General features: G+C 42.6%; 1 protein-coding gene across 3 annotated transcripts in view; it reads left to right on the forward strand.

Moving 5' to 3' along the window:
• LOC139423216 (fasciculation and elongation protein zeta-1-like) overlaps positions 1 to 14464 on the forward strand; it is a 33457-nt gene that overhangs the window by 472 nt on the left and 18521 nt on the right. The window lies entirely within an intron of this gene.

Consider the following 14464-nt stretch of genomic DNA (forward strand, 5'->3'; position numbering starts at 1 on the left):
CTCCCCCTCCTGTTTTTCACCCTAAGAAGCACTGATGACATACAGTCAGTGCTTGGTGTCCATTTTTATTATAGCAGCACGCCTACCGAACAAGCATTCGTTTTTGTTATATTAATGCAAAAGATGCTGTAAATGATATGCCGGTATGAATGTTGGAATAAAGTAGCTTTCAATTTTGTTATACTGCATCTTAGCCATAACCATCTTCTTCCATAATGGGACTGACAAGCATGTTCTCATGAAGCCAATGGAAGTAAAAGATGTAAACATATTCATGTTCACCCCAGGAGATGCTTCGGTAGGCAGCCACACAGCCATATGAATATGAATAGCAAAGAACATGTGTTTGTATTGTTCTGAGATAAATGCAACCATATGATCCACCCATCACTGTTTCAATTTAATTGAAATCACCCAAATATGTTTTAAAAAATCTACAATATAAAAAATGGGCTTGATTTGGCAATAGATTTGGCATAGCAACAAATATTGATTTGTTGTCCAGTCAGTGTGCTAGCAGTTATTTTTTTGCCAGTATTAAATGGGGGCAGCCATTTGTTTCTCTTTGTAACTTTTTGGGCGAGCAGACCCAATTCATATAGAAATGTGAGTTTAAAATCTGTTATTATCTTTGAAAGCAAGTCTAAGTGGTAGATCCATTCTATTTGCGCTATTTCTATGCTTCCCGCTTTTCGTTTTTGCGTCTTTTACTTTCGGTTTTGTACACCAGCTTCAAACAGCTGAAAATAATATTTCACAGCGGTCTAGATTGCACAATGATTCTCTACAGTATACTTGCTTGTTTTGTTACATAAACTGATTGTTTTTGCAACTAGGAAATGACGGAGCAATTTCTGCATAGTGTATCTTTAAATTACCTCTGATGAAGTTCTATGATTGGTTGTTTTTGGTACTGGTGGTTTGTGGGTGTTTTTGGCCTCTGGCAGGGAGTGAAACAGTGGGAGGGTAACACAGCCATACACCTGGGTCCATTGGTTAAGGTGAAGGTCAAACGTCACACACGAGTGCATACACTCATGCACATACAGTACATTCACATACACAAACACACACACACACATCCATATTGTCACTCAGCCTGCTGTCCTGATTTCACTCGTCTACCAGAACAAAAGGATGTTCTCCCGTTTTCAGTATTTTCTTTGTACCCACCTGCAAGATGTCCGTTACCATATGGTCTAGGAACAAACAAAAGCTAAAAGCTTCTTATGTAGCCATAAAAGCTGCAAATATGTCTAACAACATGACTAAGATGACATTGACTATTCATTTTAGTTGCCTAATAATTAATTTGAAGGAACAATGGACAATGTTTTACCAATAATACACATGTAATGTGGCAGAGTGCATGTCACATTTCCATACATGCATTGTGTGTTTTCAAATGCCAGTTGTCAGTCACATAATGGAGACGGGATGATTCATCGTCGTCTCTTTTGGAAGGGATTGTGGGACTTGTAGTCATTTCCTGGACTGTGCATTTCATGTCAATTAGACATGATCAGCGCCCATTTTTGCAAAGCATCTCAGAGGAGGAGTGTTGAGGATCAGATACCCTCTGTCCATATAATCTAATTCATTATGATATAAAAGGCCAAACTGATCCTATATCAGCACTCATACTCTGGGATGCTATATGAATACAAACCCAGAGGCTTCTCTGTAGAGAATAAGGGTGGGTATGACGGAAAGAAGAGACCAACGGAGAGAGAGGAGAGGCTGAAGAATAATATCTGGCTTTTGATGAAGCGGCACTTTGCTGAGTAATGTGATGGAGGGAGAGGAAGACGCTTACACAAGCTTGTTTTAAATTGGTTCCTCTCCACTCCACTCCCTGGATACAGGCGAAGATCCAGGAAAAGCTTTAGTACATCTAGCCCTCACTCTTGTAATTGCACTGCGTCAGAACCTGGACTCAAACACAACTTTTATCCAACAGTTCTTGCTTCATTATCTATTATCTACAAGAATCAATAGTTCTTGGTAATTTCATACAGATCACTCTGTACTTTCCAGAATAGTTATTAAGAACAAGAATTACATACAGAGTAATTCACCATTGGGGATGACTGATTTATTATAGCAACAGTCAGTGGTGTAAACTACTTAACTAAAAATACTTTAAACAACTACTTAAGTAGTTTTTTTGAGTATCTGTACTTTACTACTTATATTTTTTGACAATTTTTACTTTTAGTCACCACATTCCTAATGAAAATAATGTACTTTTTACTCCTTACATTTTCCCTGACTCTAAAAAAAATACTACTTACATTTTGAATCAAATAAAATTGTATTGGTCACATACACATAGTTAGCAGATGTTAATGCGAGTGTAGCGAAATGCTTGTGCTTCTAGTTCCGAAAATGCAGTAATATCTAACAAGCAACCTAACAAATTCACAACAACTACCTTATACACATACAGTGCCTTGCGAAAGTATTCGGCCCCCTTGAACTTTGCGACCTTTTGCCACATTTCAGGCTTCAAACAAAGATATAAAACTGTATTTTTTTGTGAAGAATCAACAAGTGTGTTACGAATCCCTTTTGGCGCGACAGTCTAGGGGGCATGGTAATGAGACCCGTAACATAACATGTAAATTATAATTGTGACAAAGTAAAAGTGTGAACGTAATAACCAGGACAACTGAAATCTACCGTCAAACTCAAGGTTTATTTGATAAACACACGGTAATGGGGGGAGCAGGAAAAGGGGCTGAGCTGGACCCAAGGAAAGAAACAAATATGCAAAAACACCCCTAAGCTAGACTAGCCTACTTTAACAACAGCTAACTAACCAAAAATACAGTGGGTGGTCCGCCCAGTTCTAACTAGTGTTTTTAACAAAGTTTACCTACGGGTAGTGTATGCCCATGGGCGACCTGTCTTGGTTTCCCCTTTTCCCACCAGCAAACACCATAAGCAAAAACAATACTCACAGGAGATGACAAAGTGATTTGGAGGTGCTCAAACAAAAGGAGAGGTTAATTAATACACAGAGAGCGAGCGAAGAACAGAGATCTACAAACATGGCATTTACAAAGAGATTGAGCTCCTGAAATCTATGAAGAACAGAGATCTACCAACATGGCATTTACAAAGAGATTGAGCTCTTGAGCAAACAAATGATGGGGTTTTTAAACCATGGGGAAGGAACTGTGATAGGGTAGGAAACAGGAGGAGGTGTGTCTTCTGATTGATGGGTTGATTGTTGACTGATTGGGGAGTGATGATTTTCACCTGTGAGGGGAGAAGGAGAGAAAAGAAAACACACACAGGATACACTCACACACAGGATAACTGTATCCGTAACACTCCCACCCTTAAAAGAGCAACCCTAGGGGGGATTGCGATCACAGTATTACAATTAATACTCACAATAACAAAGTCAACCTTACAAAAATCATTTTTACACACGAGACAAAGCATCTGCCAACACATTATCAGAACCCTTTTTGTGGCGGATCTCCAAATTATAATTTTGTACAATCAGCGCCCAACGCATAAGGCACTGGTTCTGGTTGTACATTCGGTGGAGAAAAACTAAGGGGTTATGGTCAGTATACACAATCACTGGTAGGGCACTGGAACCAATGTATACTTCAAAGTATTGCAGAGCCAACAACAAAGCAAGAGCTTCTTGTTCTATTGTCGCATAGTTTGTTTGACATTTATTAAATTTACGGGAAAAATAACAAACGGGATGATCCACTCCACTCTGGTCCTGCTGCAGTAGAACAGCACCAGCACCTCTGGCACTAGCATCTACCTCAAGTTTGAATGGTTGTTCAAAATCCGGAGCAGCAAGTACAGGGGTACTACATAAGAGTGCTTTCGCAGATTCAAAAGCACTCTTACAATCAGGGGACCACACAAATGGTCTAGCCGGACTAAGCAAATCGGTCAATGGAGCAACTACCGCAGAGAAATTTTTACAGAAGCTACGGTAGTAGCCAACCATCCCTAAAAAGCGGCGTAGCTCTCGTCTGGTGGTAGGTGCAGGGAATGCAGTTATAGCCAAGACCTTGGCATCAATAGGGCGCACCTGTCCATGGCCAACCTCTTTACCGAGATAGGTAACAGTAGCCTTCCCAAACTCACACTTTGCCAAGTTCAGGGTTAGAGAAGCAGCTGCCAACCGTTCACATACTACCCTTAGCAAGTCAACATGATCTGACCACTCAGACGAATAAATCACTAGGTCATCAAGGTATGCACTACAATTAGGAACGCCAGCTAATACGGAGTTAACCAGTCGTTGGAAAGTGGCTGGTGCATTTCGCATCCCAAAAGCCATGACTGAGTACTGTAGGAAGTTGTCTGGGGTCACAAAGGCAGAAATCTCAGAAGCACGTGAAGTTAACGGAACCTGCCAGTAACCTTTTAAGAGGTCCAACTTGGTTACATACTTAGCAGCACCAATAGTGTCGATACAGTCGTCCAGTCTGGGTAACGGGAACGAATCTGGCATTGTGACAGAATTTACCTTTCGATAATCCGTACATAACCTGGACGTACCATCAGGTTTAGGAACCAGAATGCAAGGAGAACTCCAAGGGCTTGAACTTGGCTTAGCCAGGTCATTCTCCAACAAATATCTCACCTCATCCCTCATTATCTTCCTCTTGGAAGCGTTGATACGATATGGGTGTTTGATAGGTGTAGCATTTCCAACATTAATGTCATGTTCCAACACATTTGTGCGAGTAGGAACGTCATTAAAGAGACATGGAAAACTGTGTAGTAGCCTCACAATATCATTGGCCTGTCCATCCGTTAAATGAACCAGACCTGACGGGATAGACAGCAGCATTTCTGAGTTGGGCAATCTAACACACTGCTGTTGAGTATTGCGCAACTCCAATCCGTCTACATCATCAATATGACAGTCCACTATCATCGCAGTAGTAGCAGAGGAGACTGCAGTACCTTCCTCAGTTTTTGAACTATCTAACTGTGTGATGGGTCGGGTGTGGTAAGCTTTCAACATGTTAATGTGACACACACGAGATTGGCGTTGTCTATCAGGAGTTTGAAGCACATAGTCAGTTTCACTTATTTTCTTTTCAATTAAATAAGGACCAGAGAAACGAGCTGACAGTGAAGATCCTGGAACAGGTAATAACACCAGTACTTGGTCACCTGGCTGTAGTGGATGAGAAACAGCCTCTTTATCATAGTGTCTTTTCATGCTCCTCTGTGAGGAAGACAGAGCTTCCTTTGCGAGAGCACAAGCTTGGTGTAGGCGCTCACGAAAGCGACTAACATAGTCCAACACATTCTCATCTCTGGTACACAACTCTTGGGACAAGAACTGTTCTTTAAGGACTTTCATTGGTCCTCTTACTGTGTGACCAAACACTAGTTCAGCCGGGCTGAAACCTAGGGACTCCTGCACAGTTTCACGAGCAGCAAACAAAACTAGAGGAACTCCCTCATCCCAATCTTTCTCAGATTCCAAACAATATTTACGTAGCATAGACTTCAGTGTCTGATGCCATCTTTCAAGCGCACCCTGAGACTCTGGGTGATAGGCGCTTGACACACGGTGCGTAATTGATAAGGATTTCAACACCTGCTTGAAGAGCTTGGATAGGAAATTGGTACCTTGATCGCTTTGTACCACCTTGGGTAACCCAAATGTTGTGAAGAATTTTATTAAGGCTTTACTCACTACCGGGGCTGTAATCCTTCTCAGAGGAATAGCCTCGGGGTATCTTGTAGCCATACACATTATCGTTAACAAAAACTGGTTCCCCGATTTTGTCTTCGGTAACGGTCCGACACAATCAACCACCACATGCTCAAATGGTTCACCTATGACAGGTATTGGACAAAGAGGAGCGGGAGGAATAACCTGATTTGGTTTTCCTGTTATCTGACAGGTGTGGCATGTTCGACAGAACTGAGCCACATCTTGTTTTAAACCCGGCCAAAAGAAATGTCGAAGGATCCGATCATACGTCTTTGTAATTCCTAAATGACCAGACCACTGGTGATCATGAGCAAGGGATAATACATTTTGTCGAAAGGCTGTAGGAATCACTATTTGGTAAACAGCATTCCAATCTCCATCCGCGTCAACATGGGATTTCCATTTACGCATGAGGAGATTACCTTCAATGAAGTAAGCCACATTCTTCTTCTTCACCTCTTCTAACGAGACAACACTAGAAAAATATTTAGCAAGTTTGTTGTCAACCTTTTGGTTAGCAATCAGCTGCTCACGAGTGACTGGTAACTGTATTGCATCAGCAATAAGTTCAACGTTCTTTAATTCTTTCCTGGGCTGTTTGTCAGAGGTGATCAGCTTCTCAGAGGTATCACACAATCCATCCTCTTGATCATCCTCTTTGAACAGAACAGTGTTCGACAAATCTATCACGTCACCCTCTTGTAGTGCCTGAGCACGAGTGACAGCACAAGCGGGGAACACATGTGGATAACTCTGTGCCAACTCATTCGAGAGAGAGTGGTCACTTTTATCCAATACTTCCAATACGGGTACTACCTTTCCTCCGGCAATATCGTTACCCATTATAAAGGTCACACCTTTCACTGGCAACTTAGGACGTACCCCCACTCTGAATATTCCACTGATTAACTCAGAGTGTACTTTCACAAAGTGCAACGGCACTGGGACAAAACCCATTTCAATACCCTGCACTAACACACTGGAACCACAGTATGTTTCGTCAGATAAGGGCAACACATCAGACAATATAAACGACTGTGCCGCACCAGTATCTCTAAGGATTTTAACCGGACGCTGAGACGCTCCGTCATTCGTTAGGGACACAAACCCCTCGGAAATGAATGGTTCATAACTGCGGTCGGGGACTGAGACTTTCAAACTACAGTTACCCTGAGGCACCTGTTTTGTTGCAGACCTCACAACCGTACGAATTAGACCAACACCTGTTGGTGGCTTGGCACGAAGAGGCATCCCTTGTTTGCGTTTAAGCATGAAGCAATCATTAATCATATGTCCCACTTTATGACAATAGAAACAGGAACGCTCATTCTTCTGGCGTGCTTGATATACTACTGCTGGCCGACTAGGGCTAAAGGTAGGAAACTCAGTGGTTCTACTCTCAGTTTGAGCCGAAAACACACTCTTGTGCGTCAACACAAACTCGTCTGCCAACACAGACGCTTCTGCCAGGGAGGATACTTTCTGTTCGTTTAGGTAAACTACAATGCGTTCGGGTAAGCAATTTTTAAACTCTTCCAACAAGATTAACTCCCGGAGAGAGTTGAAATCAGTTACCTTACTAGCAGCATGCCATTTATCAAACAGATTTCCCTTGTCTCTAGCAAATTCCACATAAGTCTTACTAGAAGACTTTCTATGAGACCTAAATCTCTGTCGGTATGCCTCAGGCACAAGCTCATAGGCACGAAGAACAGTAACTTTGACCACTTCATAATTCAAACTGTCCTCTAGAGGTAGCGCTGACAAAACCTCTTGGGCTTTACCAGTTAATTTACACTGAAGTAATAGGCACCATACCTCTTCAGGCCACTTCAATGCTACGGCTATACGCTCAAATACACAAAAATAGGAGTCAACCTCCGACTCTCTGAACAAAGGTACTAAGGCAATCTGCCTACTAATGTCAAACGTGTTTGAGGACGACTCACTAACAGGAACAGTAGGAACGAAGGCTAGCCTCGCTGTCTCTGCCTCCAGTTCCATCTGGCGCATTTTAAACGTCATCTGCCTCTGTTCTCGTTCTCTTTCTGCCTCAATTTTACACATCTCCAACTGGAGAGTCTCTCGCCTAATTTGGGCTCTCTCTTCCACCTCTAGTTGTAACTGTACTATACGGACATCCCTCCTGGCATCACCATTTGACAGTGGGGAGAGTGGATCAAAACAGGACAATGTGGCTGGTGTTTTAGCCTCGCCCTCATTATCAGACACCAATGGGCTTACAGGAGCAGCAACATCCCCTATAGGGGTAGTATGCTCAGGCAGAGGTAACACAAGCACCTGCTCTTCCAACAATACATTTAACACCAGCTTTTTAACCTCCGACTTAACTACATTCTGTGGAATCGATACTGAATAATGGTCAGCCAAGGTCACTAAATCAACTCTACGACATTTGTCAAAAACCTCCCACGAAGGGTTATCCAAAAAGGACAAAAGTAGCCATCTTACACTACTTCACAAGAGCCAACGAAAATAGCAAACACTAATGCTACTTCAGCTATAACGTTCAACACTGAACTATACCACTACAACAATCTACATGAGCGGCATGGGTGTCAGTAAAGACAAATCCCGGATGAGCCCCCACTTATGTTACGAATCCCTTTTGGCGCGACAGTCTAGGGGGGATGGTAATGAGACCCGTAACATAACTCATGTAAATTATAATTGTGACAAAGTAAAAGTGTGAACGTAATAACCAGGACAACTGAAATCTACCGTCAAACTCAAGGTTTATTTGATAAACACACGGTAATGGGGGGAGCAGGAAAAGGGGCTGAGCTGGACCCAAGGAAAGAAACAAATATGCAAAAACACCCCTAAGCTAGACTAGCCTACTTTAACAACAGCTAACTAACCCAAAATACAGTGGGTGGTCCGCCCAGTTCTAACTAGTGTTTTTAACAAAGTTTACCTACGGGTAGTGTATGCCCATGGGCGACCTGTCTTGGTTTCCCCTTTTCCCACCAGCAAACACCATAAGCAAAAACAATACTCACAGGAGATGACAAAGTGATTTGGAGGTGCTCAAACAAAAGGAGAGGTTAATTAATACACAGAGAGCGAGCGAAGAACAGAGATCTACAAACATGGCATTTACAAAGAGATTGAGCTCCTGAAATCTATGAAGAACAGAGATCTACCAACATGGCATTTACAAAGAGATTGAGCTCTTGAGCAAACAAATGATGGGGTTTTTAAACCATGGGGAAGGAACTGTGATAGGGTAGGAAACAGGAGGAGGTGTGACTTCTGATTGATGGGTTGATTGTTGACTGATTGGGGAGTGATGATTTTCACCTGTGAGGGGAAAAGGAGAGAAAAGAAAACACACACAGGATACACTCACACACAGGATAACTGTATCCGTAACAAGTGGGACACAATCATGAAGTGGAACGACATTTATTGGATATTTCAAACTTTTTTAACAAATCAAAAACTGAAAAATTGTGCGTGCAAAATTATTCAGCCCCCTTAAGTTAATACTTTGTAGCGCCACCTTTTGCTGCGATTACAGCTGTAAGTCGCTTGGGGTATGTCTCTATCAGTTTTGCACATCGAGAGACTGACATTTTTTCCCATTCCTCCTTGCAAAACAGCTCGAGCTCAGTGAGGTTGGATGGAGAGCATTTGTGAACAGCAGTTTTCAGTTCTTTCCACAGATTCTCGATTGGATTCAGGTCTGGACTTTGACTTGGCCATTCTAACACCTGAATATGTTTATTTTTGAACCATTCCATTGTAGATTTTGCTTTATGTTTTGGATCATTGTCTTGTTGGAAGACAAATCTCCATCCCAGTCTCAGGTCTTTTGCAGACTCCATCAGGTTTTCTTCCAGAATGGTCCTGTATTTGGCTCCATCCATCTTCCCATCAATTTTAACCATCTTTCCTGTCCCTGCTGAAGAAAAGCAGGCCCAAACCATGATGCTGCCACCACCATGTTTGACAGTGGGGATGGTGTGTTCAGCTGTGTTGCTTTTACGCCAAACATAACGTTTTGCATTTTTGCCAAAAAGTTCGATTTTGGTTTCATCTGACCAGAGCACCTTCTTCCACATGTTTGGTGTGTCTCCCAGGTGGCTTGTGGCAAACTTTAAACAACACTTTTTATGGATATCTTTAAGAAATGGCTTTCTTCTTGCCACTCTTCCATAAAGGCCAGATTTGTGCAATATACGACTGATTGTTGCCCTATGGACAGAGTCTCCCACCTCAGCTGTAGATCTCTGCAGTACATCCAGAGTGATCATGGGCCTCTTGGCTGCATCTCTGATCAGTCTTCTCCTTGTATGAGCTGAAAGAATAGAGGGATGGCCAGGTCTTGGTAGATTTGCAGTGGTCTGATACTCCTTCCATTTCAATATTATCGCTTGCACAGTGCTCCTTGGGATGTTTAAAGCTTGGGAAATATTTTTGTATCCAAATCCGGCTTTAAACTTCTTCAGAACAGTATCTCGGACCTGCCTGGTGTGTTCCTTGTTCTTCATGATGCTCTCTGCGCTTTTAATGGACCACTGAGACTATCACAGTGCAGGTGCATTTATACGGAGACTTGATTACACACAGGTGGATTGTATTTATCATCATTAGTAATTTAGGTCAACATTGGATCATTCAGAGATCCTCACTGAACTTCTGGAGAGAGTTTGCTGCACTGAAAGTAAAGGGGCTGAATAATTTTGCACGCCCAATTTTTCAGTTTTTGATTTGTTAAAAAAGTTTGAAATATCCAATAAATGTCGTTCCACTTCATGATTGTGTCCCACTTGTTGTTGATTCTTCACAAAAAAATACAGTTTTATATCTTTATGTTTGAAGCCTGAAATGTGGCAAAAGGTCGCAAAGTTCAAGGGGGCCGAATACTTTCGCAAGGCACTGTAAATGTAAAGGGATGATAAAGAATATGTACATATAAATATATGGGTGAGCGATGGCCGTGCGGGATAGGCGAGATGCAGTAGATGGTATAGAATACAGTATATACAGTGGGGCAAAAAAGTATTTAGTCAGCCACCAATTGTGCAAGTTCTCCCACTTAAAAAGACGAGAGAGGCCTGTAATTTTCATCATAGGTACACTTCAACTATGACAAACAAAATTAGAAAAAAAATCCAGAAAATCACATTGTAGGATTTAAAAAAAAAATATTTGCAAATTATGGTGGAAAATACGTATTTGGTCACCTACAAACAAGCAAGATTTCTGGCTCTCACAGACCTGTAACTTCTTTAAGAGGCTCCTCTGTCCTCCACTCGTTACCTGTATTAATGGCACCTGTTTGAACTTGTTATCAGTATAAAAGACACCTGTCCACAAACTCAAACAGTCACACTCCAAACTCCACTATGGCCAAGACCAAAGAGCTGTCAATGGACACCAGAAACAACAAAATTATAGACCTGCACCAGAATGGGAAGACTGAATCTGCAATAGGTAAGCAGCTTGGTTTGAAGAAATCAACTGTGGGAGCAATTATTAGGAAATGGAAGACATACAAGACCACTGATAATCTCCCTCGATCTGGGGCTCCACGCAAGATCTCACCCTGTGGGGTCAAAATTATCACAAGAATTGTGAGCAAAAATCCCAGAACCACACGGGGGGACGTAGTGAATGACCTGCAGAGAGCTGGGACCATAGTAACAAAGCCTACCATCAGTAACACACTACGCTGACAGGGACTCAAATCCTGCAGTGCCAGACGTGTCCCCCTGCTTAAGCCAGTACATGTCCAGGCCCGTCTGAAGTTTGCTAGATAGCATTTGGATGATCCAGAAGAAGATTGGGAGAATGTCATATGGTCAGATGAAACTAAAATATAACTTTTTGGTAAAAACTCAACTCGTCGTGTTTGGAGGACATTGAATGCTGAGTTGCATCCAAAGAACACCATACCTACTGTGAAACATGGGGGTGGAAACATCATGCTTTGGGGCTGTTTTTCTGCAAAGGGACCAGGACGACTGATCCATGTAAAGAAAATAAGGAATGGGGCCATGTATCGTGAGATTTTGAGTGAAAACCTCCTTCCATCAGCAAGGGCATTGAAGATGAAACGTGGCTGGGTCTTTCAGCATGACAATGATCCCAAACACACCGCCCGGGCAACGAAGGAGTGGCTTAGTAAGAAGCATTTCAAGGTCCTGGAGTGGCCTAGCCAGTCTCCAGATTTCAACCCCATAGAAAATCTTTGGAGGAGATCTGCATGGAGGAATGGGCCAAAATACCAGCAACAGTGTGTGAAAACCTTGTGAAGACTTACAGAAAATGTTTGACCTCTGTCATTGCCAACAAAGGGTATATAACAAAGTATTGAGATTAACTTTGTCATTGACCAAATACTTATGTTCCACCATAATTTGCAAATAAGTTCATTAAAAATCCTACAATGTGATTTTCTGGATTTTCTTTCCTCGTTTTGTCTGTCATAGTTGAAGTGTACCTATGATGAAAATTACAGGCCTCTCTCATCTTTTTAAGTAGGAGAACTTGCACAATTGGTGGCTGACTAAATACTTTTTTGCCCCACTGTACATAGGAGATGAGTAATGTAGGATATGTAAACATCATTAATGTGGCATTATTTAAAGTGACTTTACCTTTACCTTTATTAACTCAATTTATTAAAGTGGCCAGAGATGTGAGTCTGTATGCTGGCAGCAGCCTCTCTATGTTAGTGATGGCTGTTTAACAGTCTGATGGTCTTGAGATAGAAGCTGTTTTTCAGTCTCTCGGTCCCAGCTTTGATGCACCTGTAATGACCTCGCCTTCTGGATGATAGAGGGGTGAACAGGCAGTGGCTTGGTTGGTTGTTGTCCTTGATGATCTTTTTGGCCTTACTGTGACATTGGGTGCTGTAGGTGTCCTGGAGGGAAGGTAGTTTGTCCCCGGGGATGCGTTGTGCAGACCGCACTACCCTCTGGAGAGCCTTGCAGTTGCGGGACGGTGCAGTTGCCGTACCAGGCGGTGATACAGCCTGACAGGATGCTCTCGATTGTGCATCTGTAAAAGTTTGTGAGTGTTTTAGGTGACAAGACAAATTTCTTTAGCCTCCTGAGGTTGAAGAGGCCCTGTTGCGCCTTCTTCACCACGCTGTATGTGTGGGTGGACCATTTCAGTTTGTCCATGATGTGTACGCTGAGGAACTTAAAACTTTACACCTTCTCCACTACTGTCCCGTCGATGTGGATAGGGGGGTGCTCCCTCTGCTGTTTCCTAAAGTCCACGATCATCTCTTTTGTTTTGTTGACGTTGAGTGTGAGGTTATTTTCCTGACACCACACTCCGAGGTCCCCACCTCCTCCCTGTAGGCCGTCTTGTCGTTGTTGGTAATCAAGCCTATCACTGTAGTGTCGTCCGCAAACTTGATGATTGAGTTAGAAGTGTGCATGGCCACGCAGTCATGGGTGAACAGGGAGTACAGGAGAGCGCTGAGAATGCACCCTTGTGGGGCCCCGGTGGTGAGGATCAGCGGGGCGGATATGTTGTTTCCTACCTTCACCATCTGGGGGCGGCCCGTCAGGAAGTCCAGGACCCAGGTACACAGGGCGGGGTCGAGACCCAGGGTCTCGAGCTTAAGGACGAGTTTGGAGGGTACTATGGCGTTAAATGCTGAGCTGTCACAGGTCTCGTGTTTGAGCTGTTGAATTGCGACTCTACTTTGTCTCTATACTGACGCTTTGCTTGTTTGATTGCCTTGGGGAGGGAATAGCTGCACTGTTTGTACTCAGATATGTTTCCAGTGGCCTTGCCATGATTAAAAGCAGTGGTTCGTGCTTTCAGTTTTGTGCGAATGCTGCCGTCAATCCACGGTTTCTGGTTAGGAAAGGTTTTAATAGTCACAGTGCGTAGTCACAGTGCGACATCGCCGATGCACTTAAACTCGCTCACCGAGTCAGCATATACATCAATATTATTGTCTGAGGCTATCCAGAACGTATCCCAGTCCACGTGATCGAAGCAATCTTGAAGCTTGGAATCCGATTGGTCAGACCAGCGTTGGATAGACCTTAGCATGGGCGTTTCCTGGTTTAGTTTCTGTCTATAGGCTGGGAGCAACAAAATGGAATCAGATTTGCCTAAGGCAGGGCGGGGGAGGGCTTTGTATGCATCACAGAAGTTAGAGTAGCAATGATCCAGAATGCTACCAGCTCGTGTCGCGCATTCGATATGCTGATAGAATTTAGGAAGCTTGTTCTCAGGTTAGCTTTGTTAAAATCCCTTAGCTACAATAAATGCAGCCTCAGGATGTATGCTAAGCAGGACAGGAAAATTGTCTAATTCACACACTTATCAAGAGGACATCCCTGATCATCCCTACTGCCTCTGATTTGGCAGACTCACTAAACACAAATTGTAAATGATGTCTGAATGTTGGAGTGTGCCCCTGGCTATCCGTACATTTAAAAAACAAGAAAATTGTGCCGTCTGGTTTGCTTAATATAAGGTATTTAAAATTATTTATACTTGTACTTTTACTTTTGGTACTTAAGTATATTTTAAACCAAATACTTTTAGACTTTTACTTAAGTAGTATTTTACTGGGTGACTTTCAATTTACTTGAGTCATTTTCTATGATGGTATCTTTACTTTTACTCAAGTATGACAATTGGATACTTTTCCCACCACTGGCTACAGCATATGACCTCATATAGATTTAAGTGTTTAGGATTTGTGCTAAATTTGTTTCCGACTTGAACAATGTTCTCCAAGTT

Source organism: Oncorhynchus clarkii, chromosome 12 (genome assembly GCF_045791955.1).
Source record: "Oncorhynchus clarkii lewisi isolate Uvic-CL-2024 chromosome 12, UVic_Ocla_1.0, whole genome shotgun sequence".
Lineage (NCBI taxonomy): Eukaryota > Metazoa > Chordata > Actinopteri > Salmoniformes > Salmonidae > Oncorhynchus > Oncorhynchus clarkii.